Source organism: Phocoena sinus, chromosome 10 (assembly GCF_008692025.1).
Source record: "Phocoena sinus isolate mPhoSin1 chromosome 10, mPhoSin1.pri, whole genome shotgun sequence".
Lineage (NCBI taxonomy): Eukaryota > Metazoa > Chordata > Mammalia > Artiodactyla > Phocoenidae > Phocoena > Phocoena sinus.
Genome location: NC_045772.1, coordinates 48,361,231 through 48,376,277, shown reverse-complemented (window position 1 = coordinate 48,376,277; position 15,047 = coordinate 48,361,231). Strand labels below are relative to the sequence as shown.

At 42.8% G+C, this 15,047-nt stretch overlaps 1 pseudogene; it reads right to left on the bottom strand.

The window, feature by feature from the left end:
- Nucleotides 1–4,056: 4,056 nt before the first annotated feature.
- The window catches only part of LOC116761157, a 39,425-nt pseudogene continuing 28,434 nt past the window's right edge, over nt 4,057–15,047 (bottom strand).

Here is a 15,047-nt window from a genome sequence, read left to right as displayed (position 1 = left end):
GACGTATACTTGTGCAAAGTAGTGTAGAACAGGGAATGAGGATGATGATGTCCAGTCATTGAAATAAATTTCTAAGCCCAGAGTGGAGCCACTCCTGAAACCGAGCAGGACCCTGTGAGTCTCCTGGGCAAGGAAGTCTTTCCGTGTCCCCCATTTCTTGTCTGTAGGAAATAGACTCCAGCATCCATGACATACCCTGAGTCCCAAAGGGCAGATTTGAACAACTGCTAATGAGGGAAGGGAGGGGATGCAGAATCAAGGGAGACGCAGTCAAGAAACAATAGTGCAGTCTTGAGTCAGGGTCCTGGTTCCACCGCAAGGGATACACATAACAATATCTTTGAGTTCTTTATAGAACTAAAACCCCCAACAAATGGAAAATGTTAGCATTCTTCATTCTAGAGAAGACTACCTGAGACCAGATTAAAGGAATGCAGGCCCTGCACACACCCTAATCTTATCAGCAAACCTGCCCTTGAACCATTGCTATAAAACTCCTCACCAGGAAATTCACTGGCAGTCCAGTGGTTAGGACTCCACGCTTCCACTGCAGGGAGCATGGGTTTGATCCTTGGTCAGGGAATTTAGATATTGCAAGCCATGGCCAAAACAGAAAAGAAAAGAAAACAAACAAACAAAAACTCCTCACCAAATCCTTCCAGGTTGGGACACACACAGGTTTTTGAGGCACAAGCCTGCTGTGTCCCCCTTTGCCTGGCAAAACAATAAGGCTACTCTTTTCTACTTCACCCAAAACTCTGTCTCCAAAATTAAATTCATCACTGGTGCCTGGAGGCTGAGTTTTCGGCCTCACTCCTGCCCTGGGTACCACATCAGCTAACCAAAACTTAGGTAATTTTCATGTCCCTGTAAATGTTCTGCTTGACCAGAATTACAGGATATCCATTCAGCCAGTCCCCAAACACCAAGCCAGCTCTGGGCTGTAGTCTTATTTCCTTGTTCCTTATTCCTTTTTAATTTTTCTTTTCCTGTTCCTTATTCTTTATCCTATAAAAGCTTCCTGCCATCTACCTTATTTTTCACTGAAGTGTTCAATAAAGTTTGTTTGTATCACCTAAATTGTCCCTTTTAATCATTTTTAATAAGTCTGATCACAAGATTTGAAAAGCTCTCCAGTGCCTAACAGACTACATGTCCCTTAATAAGTAATTTTGGTTATTTAAGAATGAAAAAACTATTATTTTTCTTTCAATTTATATGTACAATTTTTTTTTCAAACAGCTACTGAGTTGTTCAGACATAAATATTTACTAAGTTGTTTAGACCTAATTAATAAATGGAACTATTATGTATTTCTTTTGTCCTAGGGATACTGAAAAAATTACCAAGACACTAAGAATGCCACAAATGGAGAAAGTTTGGGAACCTTTGTATCAAAGTATCAGAGAAATAAATATGAATAGGAGCATGAGAAAAACTGGAGGATATAATATAAAACTTACACTGGAGATGAATATACAAGGTATTGGGAATTGAGGGGCACGTGGCAGTAGAATGTAGACATTCCAGCTGACCTTTGAGGTGGTCTCTCCATGGTAGCATTACAATAGTGATACAGGACTCTCAGGCCACCCCATACTTCTGTCCACAAATACTGGCAGGTGCCACCGACCTATGTGGACATACTTCCCTGTTGAGTTTAAACACATCTTCAGAATCCTTCTCAACTCAGTGCTCAGACAGCCAATCATCTGTCAGAGCTGACAGCTGAGATAAAACCTACCTGCTCTCCCTGTTATAAATCTAATTCACAGCTGCACAGTCTCAAAAACTCAGAATTTCTCATTCTGTCAGAACTTTTTCAACACCTGTGATTAAAACTGGCCTGTGCACACAGACTCACACTTAAATAATGAGAGGGAACCATTGTAGGAGCTTAAACCTGTCTCTAGAATTTGCCCAGAACCCCTCCATCCACCCCCTGCCTACCTTGATGGGTACTTTTTGCTCTTTTTTTCTCCCATGGCTGCTTGAAACCTCCTTCACTGGGAGTTAGTGTTTCAGCTTCTCCTCTCAGCCCGGCGTACCTGATCACCTCGGGACTCACTTGCTGGTTTTGATCTCAGCAGCCCTCCGCAACATGGCTCTTGGCATCTGTGCCCCGATTTTTCTGGGGTCTTGAGTAGGACCCCACCCCCACCAAGCTACCTTAGGTCCTACCCCTCCTGTGATGGTTAATTTTATGTGTCAACTTGATTGGGCTAAGGGATGCCCTGATAGATGGTGTGTCTGCAAAGGTGTTTCTGAAATATATTAGCATTTGAAGAAGTGAACACAGTAAAGCAGATTGCCCTCCCCAATGTGGGTGGTCAGCATCCAATCCATTGAGGGTGCCAAATAGAAAAAAAGGTAGAGAATGGATAAATTAGCTCTCTCTGCTTGAGCTGAGACATCCATTTTCTGCCCTTGGACATTGGTGCTCCTGCTTCTTAGGCTTTTGAACTCAGATCAGGACTCACACCACTAACTCCCTAATTCTTAGGTCTTTGGACTCAGACTGAATTACACCACCAGCATTCCTGTTTCTCCATCTTGCAGATAGCAGATCACGGGACTTCTCAGCCTTTATCACCTCATGAGCCAGTCCTTATAATAAATCTCCTTTTATGTCTATCTTTCTATCTATACTGTTTGTTCTGTTTCTCTGTTTCTATTTCTACTGTTTGTTCTGTTTCTCTGGGGAGTCTGGATTAGACTCTGAGATTCTCAAATGTGGGTGTTGGGGAAGAAGACATCTTTCTCTACCCTTCTAGGTTCTTTTGGCTGGCCTAAGAATTAAATGGCATGAGACAAATTAACAGGAGAAAATCAAACAAAGTTTAATAACATGTATACATGGGAGAGACCCAGAAAAAATGAGTAACTCATCAAAATGGCCAAGTTTTACATACCTTCTTCAGCTAAGGACAAAAGAGGATACTGAGGGTGGGGAGAGTCAGTTTGGGAGGTTACCAAGAAAAGCACAGTAAACAAGGGTGAGATTGTGATGCAGATTTAAGTCTTTGCCTTCTCCATTGATAAGTTTCTTGAGTACTGGTCACCCTACTCTTCCTGGTACAGTGAAGAGGACATCCTTACAAATGGAGATTTCCCTTTATATATGTAAATATTTCTTACAAAAGGGTAACTCCTATTCAGTTTTCAGAGTGTTTTCCATGTCTGCTGTTTCTCAAAAAATAACCAGCTTAAAATAATTCATATGCCAAAGAGACATACTTGGGGATGACAAATTCTGCTTCCCTACATGGGAGAATTCACTAACACTAATTGATCCCACTGTGATGGGCTTATGTGCTGTGCTAAAGTGGATGGATTTTATTGGGTAGATAATTGGAAGTTGATATTGTTACTGAACTGAACTTGAATCTGCTCACCCACCACACAGCAAAGCCAATTTACTGACACCAGGTTGTGGTGAAGGAAAGTACAGTGTTTACTGCAGGGTCCCAAACAAGGAGAATGGGCAGTTCATGCTCAAAAGACCAAAACTTCCAGGTGGCTTTCAGGGAAGGGTTTCTAAAGGCAATATTTAGGGTGAGGGTTGTAGCTCACAGACTTTCTTCTGATTGGTTGCTTGTAAGGTAACATGGTGATATTTCAGGAATCTTAATCATCAACCTTCTTGTTCCAACAGTCTGGGGTCAGCATGTAGTCACCATTCTCTACCTGGGTGGGGGATCTTACTTTCTGCATAACAACGCGAAGATATGCATCAGATTGTTATGTATATCCCTTGAGGAGGAACTAAAACTGTTTTACTGCTGAACTTGCTTGTGACTGCTTTTCCTTTGTTTCTACATTTCCTCACTTCCCTAATTAGTAACTGTTTGAGTCTGCTCTTTGGAACTCAAGGAAGTCTTAGGGGACCAAAGCCTTTTTCTACAAAGAAGAAATGGGACACAGGGGCTTTTGTACCCAGAAGGGTCCCACAGGTTTCTGCTTGTTATATAAATACACACACACACACACACACACACACACACACATATTTTTCTGGCTGTAGATTTATTTAACATAAAACAATCTCCTCCAACTTTATTGAGGTAACTGACCATATCCACAACCAAATTCACCTCTAAACTGGAATCTGGTTGCTGATCCGGCCCCAGCCTTGATTTTCTTGTCCACACCAGGGGGCACAGAGCTTCTCTGTAGGTGTCTCTGTAGGCGTCCCCTCAGGTGAGTCTTGCAGGTCACTCTCTCTCCAGACCCTTGGGCCTTGACCTGCCAGTCTCAAGACAGCTGTGGCTCATAGGGCAGGTGGAAGTTATCACAGAGATACTGGACACCCTCCTTGGTAAGGTAGCAATAGAAACTTCTTCAGGCAAACTGTTCTCTCACATCGCCTTGTCATTTGAGAGACTGAATGGCCTTCATAATGTGAAGATTGGGCACATTCTTATCTGCCAGCTCCAGGCTATAGGGGAGTAGAATTTGCCACCCCAAAATATGTCTCTTTGGCATGTTAATTATTTTGAGGTGGTCATTTTCTGAGAAACAGCAGACATGGGAAGGGCTCTGAAAACCTAGTAGGAGTTGCCCTTTTGTAAGGGACATCTCCATTTGTAAGGGTTGTAAGGCCAACTGGCCCGAGGCAGGGGAACACAATCAGATTCACAGGTTGCATCAGACCAAAATTCTCCGGACCACCCAGTTCCAGAAACTGCCCTGGAGACATTCCGGACCACCCAGTTCCAGGAACTGACCTGGGGACTTTGCACCCGGCCCAGCCTTCCCGCCTTTCCAGGGGCGGGACTAACGGTCCTCCAGGATACCCGAAAAGACCACCAAATAAGGAACACCCTGCGCCCTCCCAGATTCACCACACCCCTTTCCCTTCTTCCCCTATAAAATCTTGCCCAACCCTCGACCGGGTTCGACTTCTCTGGCCCCTTTCTCTCGGACCAGTGAACCTCGCCCGGGAGCGCTCCCTAATAAAGCTCACTTGAAGCTTTCCTCTGTTTCGTGGTGCCGTTTGTTAAGATCTGACCTTACAAGGGTGTCTCCCTCCTTGCTGGAAGAGGAGGATGACCATGATCCCTGGAAACACTTATCAGTGGAGAAGGCAATGACTTAAATCTGCATCACACTCACCCTTTTTTACTTACTTTCCCTGATAACCTTCCATCACTGACTCTCCCCACCCTCAACATCCTCTTTTGTCTTTAGCTGATAGTGGTATTCAAGATGAGGGCTTTGGCCATTTTGGTGAGTTACTCAGTTTTCCTGGGTTTCTCCCATGTATACATGTTACTAAACTTTGATTTTCTCCTGTTAATTTGTCTCATGTCAGTTTAATCCCTAGACCAGTCAAGAGAACCTAGAAGGGTAGAGGAAAATGTCTTCCTCCCCGACAGGGTGTTTAGGCGTGTGGATATCATTCTTGGCCACCATCAGTCCCTCCTTAAAAATGAGTCAATAAGAGGCAATCTGGTTCTTCTTGGGCATCAAGATCTTGATTCTGTACCCTCCAGGGCTGGAGCTGGAAAACACTCAGGTCTATATTTGAGCAAGATTATTTGGGTAGTGAAACCTAGCAGGACCCTGGGGCTCCTGGGCACAGAAGTCTTTCCGTGTTCCCTGTTTCTTGTTTGTAGGGAATAGACTCTAGCCTCCATGACCTTCCCTGAGTTCCAAAGGGCAGATTTGAACAGTTGCTAATCAGGGAAGGGAGGGGATGCAGAGACAAGGGAGGAGCAGCCAAGAAACAATAAGTGCAGCCTTGAAACAAACAAGTGCAGCCTTGGGGCAAGGTCCTGGTTCCCCTTGAAGGGATACACATAACAATATCTTTGAGCTCTTTACAGAACTAAAACCCCCAACAAATGGAAGATGTTAGCATTCTTCATTCCAGAGAAGATCACAGTTTGATAACCTAGAGAAGCTTATCAGGAGACCACCTGAGACCAGGTTAAAAGTGTGCAGGCCCTGCACACACCCTGGTTTTTTAATCAGCAACTCCTCTGCCCTTGAATCATTGCTATCAAACTCATCAAATCCTCCCAGGTTGGGACAAACAGTTTTTCAGGGTTTGAGCCCACTGTGTCCCCCTTTGCCTGCCAAAGCAATAAAGCTATTCTTTTCTACTTCACCCAAAACTCTCTGAGATTTGATTCAGTACTGATGCACAGAGGCCAAGTTTTCAGCATTAGTAGTACGATGATGGAAAGATTGAAAAGAGAATTCTTGTGAGTAAACACCTGATGTTTTAGTTGCCTGCAATCTTAATTATGAGCCAACCATATAATGGGATTCTGTGGCTACCCAACAATCTCACATCAACCCTAGACATTACAGAAATTTAGCACTCATATCAAGAAAGTACAGAACCCTTCTAGACCATGCACTGATCAGATCATGTCTGTGTTACATTTTTCAGTTTCAGCACTCACATTTTATTTTATTTTATTTATTTTTGGCCACTGTGCAGCTTGTGGGATCTTAGTTCCCTGACAAGGGATCGAACCCAGGCCCTAACCATGGGACCACCAGGGAATTCCTGCAGCACCCACATTTTAAAACAGGCAATATTGTAACAAAGATTCTCTCCTTGACCAAACTTAGGTTCCTCTAAGACCTATTTTCAGCTAGGTCTTGACCTTGGCCCATGTCTTATCTTCAGCCTACCTAGCGCAGTTGTAGCAAGAATCCTGCTAAGTCAGTTTACTTAGACTCCTTCTACCCTTGATGTTGCCTCCTAGTAATTTTCCATCCACTGACTCCTCACTCAGCTCACTGGCTATAAATCCCCAACTATCTTGGTTGTATTTGGAGATGAGCTGAATCTTTCTCCCCTATTACAGTACTTTGACTGCAATAGCCTTTTTTTTTTTTTTTTTTAATTTTTGTCTGCATTTGGTCTTCGTTGCTGCACATGGGCTTTCTCTAGTTGTGGCGAGCAGGGGCTACTTTTCGATGTGGTTTGGGGGCTTCTCGTCGTGGTGGCTTCTCTTGTTGCAGAGCACAGGATCTAGGCACGCGGGCTTCAGTAGTTGTGAGATGCAGGCTCAGTAGTTGTGGCTCACGGGGTCTAGAGCACAGGCTCAGTAGCTGTGGCGCACGGGCTTAGTTGCTCTGCGGCATGTGGGATCTTCCTGGACCGGGGATCAAACCCGTGTCCCTGCATTGGCAGGCGGACTCAACCACTGCGCCACCAGGGAAGCCCTGCAATAGTCTTGAATAAAGTCTTCCTTAACATTTTAACAAAGGTACGACTAATTTTTTAAACAATTGACACATTATAAAGTGTCCTGAGAGGATGACCCAAGAACTAAAGGGTCTTGAAATCACATTACTTGGGGTACAGTTAAAGGGTCTAGGGCTTAGTTACTGAGATGTGATTTTAAAAATAGCATAGTTTTTGCTCTACCTGTATTTCAGTTACTGTGCAGCAGGGGTTCCATCTTGAGAGTCTAAGGACTCAGGAGTGGGGTGTGTCTAGAGGTTTGGTAGGAACTTCTGTCCAGGAAAGGATCAAAGGAAGAACAAAGGAGGCCTCTGGGGGAAGTGAAGTCAGGCAGAGAGAGCCATGTTATCAGCCCAGAGGAAAGCAGGGTCTGGGAGGAAGAAATATTCCTCTACCCTTCTAGGTTCTTCTGGTTTAAGAACTAAAATTGACATAAGACAGATTAACAGGAGAAAATGAAACAAAATTTAATAACATGTATACATGGCAGAAACACAGAAAATCCAAGTAACTTGCTAAAATGATCCAAGTTTTACCTTAAATACCATCCTCAGCTAAAGACAAAAGAGGGGTTGATGGTAGGGAGAGTCAGTTATTGGAAATTACCAGGAAAAGCACAGTAAGACAAGGGTGATTGTGATGCAGGTTTCAGTCTTTGCCTTCTCCACTGATAACTGTTTCTAGAGATTTTGTCATCCTCTTCTTCCAGGCACAGAGAGGGAGACACCCTTACAGATGAAGATTTTCTTTACAAATGTAAAAGTTTCCTACAAAAGAGCAACTCCTACTTGGTTTCCAGAGCTCTTACCAAGTTTGCTGTTTCTCAGAAAATAACAGCTTAGAACAATTAATATGCCAAAGAGACATGTTTCACAGTGGTCATTTCTGCTCCCCTACAGTGGGGACTGTGTTGTTCACCATGGTCTCCTCATCAGGACTGTTGAAAGAGTCCTGAGGAGAGGAGAGATGAAAACAAAAACAGTTCTGTTAGCAACTCTATAAGCTGTTGGAGGAGAATGGCTGCTCTGCTGTGGTTCCCCCTTACAGATGAAGCCCCACTGTATTCGCTCCAGTGAGACATTCATGTGGGGATTCTTATGCTCTTGTCTGGACCTAATCCCAGCAGAAAGACAGATGGTACAGCGAAAGGGTCTAGAAAGCAACTAGACCCAGGAAGAAGGATTGGAGACCTCACCTGGTGTCAGAGAAACAGGAGGGAAGGGAGCACAGCACAACCTTTAAAAGAATGACATAGCCAAAGGACATGACAAAAACTGGTTAGAACCAACTAGGTCCAAACTGGCAGAAGATGTGACTTCCAGTAGACCTTGAGCCTCATTATATGCTCACTGTAATACGTTAGCATATGATAAATGACACACCCACCAGTGCCATGACAGTTCTAAGGCCAACCATAAAAGGTCAAAAAGTGGACAGTGACCTAATTCCTGGACATCTCTGTCCCTTCCCCCAAATAGTTGGAATAATCCTCCCACTCACTAGCCTATGAAATTACTCAGCCCATAAAAACTAACCATGACATATTTCAGACCTCTCACCTTCTGAGATGGCCCACACTCTATCTGTGGAGTATGTTTCTCTCTAAATAAATCCACTTCTTACCTAAAACTTTGTCTCTCACTGAATTCTTTCTGCAACAAGACATCAAGAACCTGAGCTTCATTAAGTCCTGAGACCAGGTGTGTGATCTCAATTAAAAGACCATGGGTTCAAGTCCCAATCTGAGTTGCATGGTTTTGGTTTCATCAGCTCTACTTTTGCCAGCAAGAGTGGTACTACACGCCAGGATGAGAGGACGCATTGGCCAGCAAAGGTGACACACTGACTTTAATGGAATTTGAGAAGACTTGGGGTCCCTATGATCGGATAGGTTGGGCAGAACCTAAGAAATACAGCTCTAGGACTGTACTTTTGACAATTTTTATCCCCAGACTGGTGTCACCAAGGAAAACATGATTACCTTTGTAAAGATATGGATAATGATTTCTAGGAGCATAGTACCCACCTTCCTAATCCTAAAAGTTCCTACCTAGTGCAGTGCCTGGCATATACATATAGGGGCTCAGACATTTGTTGATTTCCGAAAACATTATAGGACAGTCATTTATCTTTAAATCCAATTCAACACAATAATAACAAAAACAGCAGCTAATGTTTGCCAAGCATCTAGGTGCTTTCTGAGCACTGTCTCATTTAATACTCCAGGCAGCCCTGCCTGGTAATTACCAGCTTCATTTGACAGAAGAGAAAACAGTACCCCTGAGAACTGCATAGCTAGGTGGTAAGCTCCTCTGTAATCCTAGTGTGTTTGTGTGCATAGATATATGCAGATGCTCCATAGATAGCAGACCTCAATTGAAAGGGGGAAGCTGAGATTTGGGGCCAAGTCTAACTGACCGTGAAGTGTACACAGTTTCCAACACTCTTTTCAAGAATGAAAACATTTTGTGCTTCCTCAGACATGCCAAGTCCTACCTGGTAGAGGAAAGAGGGAGAGAGGTTTCCTTCTCTAGAGGCCCACAGAATCGGACCAAAAAGAGAGGAAAATCCACGCACAGTGTCATAGAGGATAACTTCGGCATAATAGAGGCTACGCAGAGTTCTTGTTCATTTACTCAGCACCATCTGTGTGTCAGGTGCTACTTAATGTACTGGGAACACAGCTGCATCGCCTGGCTTTGGGTCCAGATCCTTAGTTCTTTATTTTTGCAGCTCTGATAAGTGTTTTTAGGATTATTTGATGTGCTTCTGGTCCCCAGACAAGTCAATCTGACTTGCATGGTTCTCACGCATGATTTCCTTACAGTTTGGTGGATCGTTGAGGAATCATGAAAAAATACAAAATATGAGGATGTTATGTATGATGTATCTTTTTAAAAAATTATTTTTGTAATAAATTGGAAAATGATGAAAGTGAACCATTAAAATGAGCTGTAATCCTATCACTGGCAATGTCTACCATAAATGTCAGTGTCTTCTTATACACACACAATTTTTTCTTTTCTTTTTTTTAATAAAACTGGGATTGCTGTCTCATAACTTTTTCTTTCTTGTTTTTAAATAAAAATAGCTTCCCCCCACCTATAAACAAAATCCATGCATATTGTATGGAGACCAGAAACCATAGCAATGTATAATAAGGAAATATTCCTGTTTTGTCTGTGAGTCTAAAGGGACAGTTCTAAAAGACTGTCTTATTTTGTAGGGTTGAGGGAGGGAAGAAGGAATGAAAGAGAAAACTTCATTTCTCTTTTTACTCACAACACTTATGACACCAAACCAGTGGGTTTTCCACACCAAGCTATTCTCCAATTCTCTGCAGACACCAACTGGTTGCCTTATAATTCAATTCAATTCTGACACTATCTGCCTGGAGGTAGCATGAGAACCCACAGGGTAAGGGCTCAGTCCCACAAGATGTCCCCAGTTCAGATGCCGATCCCAAGCAGTAGGTCCATAGGTTACCCACAACTCATGTCCTACTTGGCAACAAACTGGAGGTGTCCATGACTCTTTCCTCGGGTTCAATAATTTGCTAAAACAGCTTACAGAACTCGGTGAAACATGTTTATTACTTTATTCTAAAAGATACAACTCACATAAAGAACAAAATCTTACTGTATAGCACAGGGAATTCCCCGGTGGTCCAGTGGTTAAGACTCAGTGCTTTCACTGCCGAGGGCAGGGGTTCAATCCCTGGTCGGGGAACTAAGATCCCACAAGCTGCATGGTGTGCCCCACCCCCCAAAAATGGGGCTGTTGTGAGCTGGATATTCTAAGCAGGACTAAGGAGGACAATTTAGTTGTGTCCCCTGCATTAAGCAGCACACAGTAGGTGCTCAGTAAACAGTGAAGAAAAATGTAGAGGTGGGACATAAAAGCCAAGGTGGTTGGCAAAGTTGACGTTAACTTTACAAGTCAATATCTTGTAATAAACTATAATGGAAAAGAATCTGAAAGAACTGAATCACTTTGCTGTATACCTGAAAGTAAAAAAAGCATTGTAAATCAACTATTAAAAAAATAAAAAAGATACAACCCAGGAACCTCCAAATGGAAGAGCTGCACAAGGCAAGGTGTGTCGGAAGGGGCAGAGAGCTTCCAAGCCTTCTCCAGGCATGCCACCCTCCCAGCATGTGGATGGGTTCACCAACCTGGACGCTCTCCAAATCCCTTTGGAGGCATGATTGACTAAATCATTGGCCACTATTGATTAACTCAATCTCCAGCTCCTCTCCCCTCCCTCAAGCTGGGGAGGTGGGGCTGAAAGTTCTTACCCTCTAATCACATGGTTGGTTTCCCTGGCAAAAAGCCCCCATCCTTAGGGACTTTTCAAAAATCACTTCATTCACATAAACTTTTTTCTGGTTGGAAGGGGCTTGTTATGAATAACAAAATATACTCCTTCCACCTTTATTGTTCTAGAGCGATTTCAGAAACTGGGGACAAAAACTAAATACTATAACAAAAGATGTTCCTTTCAGCTCTTATCACTTAGGAAATTACAAGGATTTTAGGAGCTCTGTACCAGAAACTGGGGAGGAAGACCAAATATATATTTCTTATTATATCACAATATCACAAGGACACAGTTGGAGGAAGACATCTTTTGGGATGTGCACAGCTGGAGCGCTGGTTCAGGAAGGACTTCCTTCCTCTCAGGGTGTGTGCAGCATCTTGGTAATCCTTGGACCAGAAAGAGGAACTTGGTGGGCAGTCCAGTCAGGACACTACTTATAAACAGAAAAAGTGGAAAAGGCAGCCAGGAGGAGAGGTGAGACTGACAGGCTTCAGATGGCAGTGTGAAAATTAATGAATAGAAACTTCATTTAAAATGGAGTTGGAAGACCAGAAAGGGGAGATCTCACGCTCTAGCACTTGACCCCAATTGCAGACCCAGCAGGAAAAGATATTCCTTGCAACTCCAACAGGAAGAAGGGTACTATTTTACTCCCCAGCAGGAGGAAGGAAGAATTTCTCCTTGCCTGGCAACAGCTCAATCAATGAGAGATTATCACAACTTAGCAAATGAAAAGCTACTGCATGTTGAACTCTCAGTTTCCTCTGATGGATTCTTTGTTATAACAGCTCCTCCCAAGTATCCTTTCTCCTCACTATTATATCCTGGTGAAAGGAGGACATATTGGTAAAGAATCTGTATTAGTTCCCTATTGCTGCTGTAACAAACTACCACAAACTTAGTGACTTAAAATAACACATATTTACTATCTTCTGAAGGTCTGAGGTCTGAAAAGGGGTAAAATAAAGGGGCTGCATTCATTCTGGAAGCTCTAGGAGAGAATACACTTATTTGCCTTTTCCAGCTTCTAGAGGCCACCTGTGTTCCTTGGCTTGCAGCCCTTTACCATGTCTCCAAAGCCAGCAGTGTAGCCTCTTCAAATTTCTTTCTCTCTCACCTTTGATTTAGCTCAAAATAGTCAAATAGACATATAAACAAACATTAAAAAAATGAACACATGTCTACAGATCTTTATAATCCAATAATCCCTTTACAGAAATTACTAAATAGTCAGACCATAAATCAAATTCCCAGTCATTGCTCTCACCAGTGGGGAAACACTAATTGGCCATAAACAAATCAGAACACAAAATTAGTAGAAATACAATTAAAATTAGAAAAACAGAGAGTAAGTTCAACCAACTCTGTCAGGTGAATCCATTGGGCATCTCATGAAGACCTTCAAAACTGTTAAGAAGATAATTTTCAAAATGGTAAAATCCTGACTTTCACTCAGATATCAAGTGAATACATGGTAAAGATTTTATTTAACTCATTATTTACTGATGGAACCGGGCAGATGTTACAACCAGTTCAAAAGGAGAATCCAAAGAATAGACATACGTATGGATCAGGAATACTGAAATGAACGTACAAGTGTATACAAAACTGACTTTTTCACAGTGGGGTAGTGCTGCTCCTCCACCAGATAGAATTTATTTGCATGTCTATAGTCAAGAATTATTTGCATTGCTATTGCTTTGCTACAACATACAGAGTTGTAAAATAGCCTAGTCACATTCTTGACTCCCGCATTCCGCTGAAAAACTATCCAGTAGTCTTTTTTGCTTATCTCGAAGTCTTCAATGTTTCCTTATAGTCTTATTGACTCAATTCTTCAACACTAGCACGTTTTTACAAAATGAGAGACATGTTAAATGTGCAGACTACAGAGTCACACCACCTGGATCTAATGCTGGGGTCCACCGTTTTAGCTGTGTGGCCTTGGGAAAGTGACTAAGCCAGCCATCAGCAAACAGTGGCTTAATGGTCAAATCCAACCAACTTCCTGTTTTTGTACAGCCCTTGAGCTCAGAATGGCTTTTATATTTTTAAGTGATTAAAAAATCCAAAGAAGAATAATATTTCATGACACATGAAAATTATAAAAAATTTTGCTGCCCATAAAAGAAGTTTTATTAAAATACCACTATATTCATTTGTTTACATATTGTCTACCCCTGCTTTCACATTTTAAAAAGAAAACCACAGGCCCAAAATGGAGTCACTTATGCTAGGCCACACATTAACCCACACTTTAATACCTAATCTAAGTGAAGCTTTGACTTCCCCCAGAAATGTAGTCTTAACCAGGTCTGTCAGGAATTTGCTGGTCAGCACAAATAAGGTAAACTTTCTCATGGTATCCCTCTCTATCCCCCAAAGGAAGATGAGCTAACTCAACTACTAAGACTCTTTTTTTCCCAAAGGGAAGATAACCTAACCTGAAATAATTCTTTTTTCTGTTTATGACTTCCTTGTCCTGCCTTTAAAAATCCTTCCTTTTCCATAGCACTTTGGAGGTCCCCTTTACTTGCTAGGTGGAATGCTGCCTGATTCATGAATATTCAACAAAGCCATTTAGATCTTTAAAGTTTACTTGGTTTAGTTTTTAAAACAGATTTGGTGGCACCAATGGGATTTGAAGTGAACTTCTGATGACATTTGGGGACAAAAAACCCCACAAGCATGGTACCCATGAACCCCGCTTTTTTTTGCGGTACACGGGCCTCTCACTGTTGTGGCCTCTCCCGCTGCGGAGCACAGGCTCCGGACGCGCAGGCTCAGCGGCCATGGCTCACGGGCACAGCCGCTCCGCGGCATGTGAGATCCTCCTGGACCGGGGCACGAACCCGTGTCCCCTGCATCGGCAGGCGGACTCTCAACCGCTGCGCCACGAGGGAAGCCCCCCATGAACCCCTTTTTGAGTTCACTATCCTTCTCACCATTTCCAAAGGCTGTGGGTAAGTTTCTTTTGATTCTGAACTCTGCTCTCTCTGTGTGGAGCTCCCAATCTAATTGGCTTTCCAGCCCATTCCCTATTTGTCTAGAATCACTAGTTTCACGATGGGAGCTGTTGGTAGTTTGAGCCACAATTCCCCATTTGATTGGAAACCCCCAGCCCTTGGTTCTGTTCCCAGATTCCACATTGGGAACCGCTGGTGGCAGCTACGATTCCCCATTTATCTGAAATCAGTCTGCAGCTTTCATTTGAGGTCTGCTTGTTCGATCCTTTCTTCCAGTCCCAAGTTCCACATTGGGAATTGGTGGTGGTGCGCACAGAGCCTTTTTCTTGGCCAAGCTGCAGTAATTTGTTACTGCTGGAGTGTTGAAGTGCACATATTTGTTTGTCTCGTTTTGTGTAGATAAAGGCCAGCTAAAAGAGATTGGATCTTTAGTTTCTAAAGAACCAAGCGTGACGCCTTCCAGCACACCTGCTTATTTTATGTCCAAGAACTATAATCCTGGAAACTGTAAAGATCTACAAAAATGGAAAAATATTACTAAAACAACCTAGAA